We start from the raw sequence: 6000 nt of genomic DNA on the forward strand, positions 1-6000 counted from the left end.
TGAAAGAACGAATGAAAGGTACTCTCACTAAGATAGCAACACAACAGAAGAGCCGATAATCAAATACGAACTATAAAAGCTTCATTGATTGTTACCATATTAAAGAGTTGCGTAAAAAGATAACGCCTATTTTGAAAATACGATTAAAAGGTACAGAAACGCGTTGTTCTCCTTTATATCAGATAAGGAACATGGAATGGTATTTTTATGCCCTCTGTTTTTTTAGTAACACAGAGTCATTGATACCAATAATCAGTTTATCGTACATTGCCGTTCCGAGTTGGAATACATATCTTCCTGCTCCTTCTAAAACTCTGACATCTGATGTATTAAAAACGAAAAAGAACTAAATTATTTTGTTGGGATATACGTTGAGAATGTCATAAGGAAGTTAATATAACACATTTCATTTCAATCTGAGTCCTTAAACTTTATACGCAAAAGGCCAAGATCATATAATTCTTTAGTTTCTGTTGATTGTCGAATATTACAAGGAAATGTTTACATCACAAGACCTGATGTGAAATTTCCCAACTCGATTCATGATATCAAATTGCTCATTAACGTTTCTACGATGAAGCTTTATTGAATCCGTATACTACACGTGAAAAGTGGGACGATCTTAAACAACACAATTAAGTAATCATTTATGTGATTACCCAAAGAAAATATTTTCTTAACATTAATTAGAAAATTTTCACGCGTTAAGATGAAATCGACGTTTCAGGAATTCCCTCAATAAATATCTAATTTTCATTTTTCTTTTGAGAAATTGAATCAACAATAATCTCCTTAACACTAATTATTTTCCCATTCGTCTGAACCCTAATTTAGAAAGTCAGTTTTTTTCATTTGAATTACCAGTATCAACATTCATTGAAATCATTGATATAATATCATAAGAAAACATATCGGAATAACCTATTTCATATTTGAATGATGAATACAAAAATAGGGGTAAACAAATGCAAATTTTATACTATGGCTAATAGGCCAACTTCCAGGGTCACATTCAGTTTGTAAATATACAGAATCTAAGTATTTGTATTCTAGTGTATAACTACAAAGGGAGATTTATAAGTATTAATCACGGAAACAAATTATGATGGACCATATTATTTACGTCTATAGATATTGAGTACTTTCCTCATACATATTAAAGGACAACATTAATCAAAATTAAACATATGTTGCAAGTATATCTTTCAGATACAAATTAATTCATAGCGTAGATGCAAAATGTTACAATATGTAAATAAATTAATTAAGTATAAAAATCCGTTCAGTTTCGTTAAACAGAACATAAAATTTAAAGCAAATGATAGATTTATATGTAGGTATCAACTAGATTGTAGGTATAATATATATTATGGTACATGTATGAACAGTTTTACAATGCTCGTGATTGTAGGTATAATATATAATGGTACATGTATGAACAGTTTTACAATGCTCGTGAGTGTAGGTATAATATATAATGGTACAAGTATGAACAGTTTTACAAAGCTCGTGATTGTAGGTATAATATATAATGGTACATGTATGAACAGTTTTACAATGCTCATGATTGTAGGTATAATATATAATGGTACAAGTATGAACAGTTTTACAAAGCTCGTGATTGTAGGTATAATATATAATGGTACATGTATGAACAGTTTTATAATGCACGTGTTTGTACCTACAGGTACGATTTGAACACAAAAACCCTGAAGAATTTAAACATTTAAAACGATTACGAACATCAAAACAAAACTTTGTTTGATAGAGTTTTAACTTAATTTATTTCTTGATGTAATCTCATAAATTGTATCAATCCTTTTATCCTGTACAACAGACGTTTTTATCAAAATTTACAACTGTTACATCAGTATTGCATGTGTTTTTTTCCTATGAAATAAACTTGAATAAATAACGATAAAAAAATCGTATCTCTTTCATTTATACAAAACAAAATAAGTTCACTATGATCATAGTATTATCAATTAATCTAATTGACTATAGCGATATTTTGATTGTTTATTGTGCATTTAAACACATCTGATGACGTTTGCAAACACAAACCTAAAGTGTTTCGAATAATTCAACTTTATTTCAGGTTTTTTCAGCACTGTGATTCATGGTTTATTGTTATCATATCAACATGTAGTCAAATTATATAAATAATTGAATCTGAAGCAAGATGATTTGCTTTATAAGTTTTCAAAATAGTCAACGCCACTTACACGTCTGAGCATAACACAGTATACTCGACTTTCACTTTTCAATAATTATTCTCTATTTCGTAGACTGTGAATTTTTTTAATTAAATCCATTTGATGAGTACTGAAAAATATTTGAATTGAGGTAAAGCATGATTTATCTATTTGTTAGAATTAACTTTGCGGTTTGAGCTCATTGTGGAAGGCCGTACGGCGACCTATAGTTGGTAATTTCTATGTCGTTTGGTCTCTTGTGCTGAATTGTCTCATTGGCAGTCATATCGAATCTTCTTTTTTTATTTGAACTAGCTTTCGGTAACTTTGAGTTTTATAGAGTAGAGACCACAATATTTTTAAACTAGGTAAAGTCATTGTTTTTATGTTTTTAGTTCGGTAAATCATAATGCTTTGTACTAGATGAATTGTTTAAAATATATCCATTTAATGACATTAATAAATCCACTTGTTCAATGTTCTGTCGAACAATTCAACATAATGCACTGTCATTCTATGTTACAGTTTTTCATGGCAAAACGAAATAATACAATAAGTTGAGTTAGCGTTAAGACATAAAATAAAACTTGATCAGGTCCCTATTCTTCACATAGTTAGTAGTTTTATCTTCTATAATGATATCATCTCTTAAGATTATAATTGAGTCAACATTATCATTCTACTGTTTTTAAGTTGTTTTGATAAACACTGTCAGAGCTCAACTTATCATATGGGTTCTTATATAACTATATAATCATTAGAAAACTTTCATCTATGCAACCAATTTGGCACTGACGTAGTATATGACGAAATGTGATCTTTTAAACAACATTTATTAGTTAAAACGTCAATTATACAAGCACATTATAAATCGTACAAACTTTCAGATTAATAACTTCTTGTGAATTAATTTTTCGATAGGAACGCCGAAGTCGTGTCGTTCTCGTAATAACGTTTACTCCTAGCCACAATCTTAACATGACGCAATTAACACAACGTTGCAATATTATAAAGGAACTATCAAAAGTTTTAACGTTTAAGGTAAATAAATTGAATTAAATCAGATAGCTTTATTTTATAGTTCTATGTAGGAACATTTACAAAATTACTTTTATATAGAAACGATATAAAACAAACACGCTTCATCAACGAAATGACACTTTTACTTTTAAGGTGTTATTTGTGTATTTTACACTTCTTTAAGTGAATGTACAAGAAATGTAATGGCGTAGAATATGAGTAGAATGTTATAACATGGTGTGAATCAAATTTTGGCAGATTATAGATATGTCAGGTTGCTTATAAAGTGTGTATAGTCAAATAAGTTTCATAAGCTGTAGACCGCCTCCGAGTGAGGGATTTTCTAGTCGTGTCAAATACCCATTAGTGACCTTCGGCTGTTTCTGCTCTTTGGTCGGGTTGTTGTCTCATTCCCAATTTCCATTCTCAATGTTACAGTTGGTTTTTTTTAATAAGAAGCCACCCACTTGCTGTTATTGGACACATATGTTATATAAAGAAGCAGACGGCACCAAAACCCATAATTCGAGGAAAAACTGACAACGCCCAACGTTATTGCAAAAAAAAAAGTAAGAAAGAAAAATGAGGAAAAGACACACAAGGCAACTACATAGAACACTAAAGATTGAACAACACGAACAATTTGAAAAACGGTGAAAATGAGGGGGGGGGGATGAACTCATAGATATCAGTGTTCCTGAATGGAAAGCAGTTTTTGCACCACATGTGGTACTCGTTATCTTGCACATGCAAGTACACATTTATTGATCATTTTCATTAGATAATGTTATCATTGTCACGCATGTATTTATCAAGATACTATCAAGGTAATTTTAAGAAAAGAGACTGTATAAAAGAAATATTGGGAATGAAAAGGGAAATGATCTATTGAACGCCATACACAGAACGTGAATCCTATACATATCTTTGGAGGAGATAATAGTGGATATTAAACATAGCCACAATGAACAGTCGTTTAGGTTGTGTTTTAACTTCTTCCTATCACCATCTCTTTACTACACATTTATTTTCAATAAGGTGTTTATTCCGAAGGTCTGTATAAATCAAATCTGTTACAAATCTTTAAGAATTTATTTTCGTTTGCACCCTTTGATTTTTACAATCTCTTTTTAAACTTTTAAAGATGCAGATGGTTATAACACGTACACAAGCTGTATGAGACATCACAACCCAATGTAAAGTATTGACAAGAGCAACACAATGACATTGTCTGATCAACTGAAAATTGACTGGTGTCAAGTCCACCTTGACACAACACTGTTTACAACATTAATACAATACCAAAAAAATTGCTTTAGTGTCTGATATTTTACACAAGCAGGTTTCAAAAACTAAATTAGTTTTGTGAAAACATATATTAATTCAACGTATGAATATAGATTATAACTTCAGCCTCTTGTGAATAATTATCTAATTGCCTAACGATCTTCTTATTGTGTCGGTTTGGAACACAGTTCTTCAAGTTTGACTGTTATTCAATTGAATTCACTATGGTACAATTTGAAACTAATATTGCATACTACTAGTATGTAAAATTGTCGTCCATGTTTTAACAGATGACATGTCAAGGATGATAAGTTTGGTTTGCCATCATTGGAAGATTTTTTAATCTGAAAACAACAACGATAAATTGTAAAGAATATCTTATCATTGCACTGTTCGCAAAATCTACTGTAAGAGTTTGCTAGGTCTGCTGCACACGATCGCCGAAACATGTTGATTCACCAAAGTATTTATTAAACTGCCATGCCGATACACATTCTTGTGATCTTTTGTCACGATAGCATCTGACGCAATGATAGTCGGTATTAGTTTGCTCTAAATACGAAAAGACCTAAGACAGAGTTTATTTATGGTTGAATAACAAGGCCATCTCAATGTTGACCTAGATCAGTATATCAAAGATCAGAATAAGTAATATTTCTAACCTTTTGTACAATTAACCTAGATGTGACAAATATGAAACAAGAAAGGCAATCTCAAATCCAATCGCTTACATTTATAACAAATATTTTTTTTCAATAGTCGACATAATTCCTATAAATTCCATGTAAAATAAACTTATACCAAGGACATTGATACTTTTATTTGTCAGTTTTGATCTCCAAAAAGAACAAAATAGTCATTCTATGTAACATTTAATCACAACACAACAAATAAACTAACCAATTGAACGTGACAAAGATTGACGTTTCACCCCGTGATTGTAATGGGCAAGCTTTAACTAATTTGACATCCTGCAATTTTCGAACAGAGGTAAACCTTTATTTGTTTTTTACAATCAATAAGTATCACGAAAACAGGTTTGTCTGTTACTTTAATGTAATACAGTGATCAAATGATAAATGATGAGGATACTCATCTTTTAGCTAATATTACTCGATCAAAAATATAATATTAATACCGTTGCTTATTTCACAAGGATTCTGTGTGGACGATTCAATTTATCTGTACTTTTGGTAGACTTTATTAGTTAGTTGACCAGCCAATGACCGAAAGGGATATAACAAAGAAATTGTAAGCATTAAATCATAACAAAGAAAGTGTAATCATTAAATCATAACAAAGAAATTATAAGCATTAAATTTCTGATTAACAACCACTGGTACTTACATTTGACGTGAAGGCAGAAAAAAACCTTTCATATATGATTAAAAACATACCTAAGCGTAGATTAAAGACCAAAGTCGTTAAAAACTGGTAACATCATGGGTAACATATCAAGGTAAAAAACACAAACAACGATTAAAAAAAAAGACACACC

Source organism: Mytilus galloprovincialis, chromosome 14, assembly GCF_965363235.1.
Source record: "Mytilus galloprovincialis chromosome 14, xbMytGall1.hap1.1, whole genome shotgun sequence".
Classification (NCBI taxonomy): domain Eukaryota; kingdom Metazoa; phylum Mollusca; class Bivalvia; order Mytilida; family Mytilidae; genus Mytilus; species Mytilus galloprovincialis.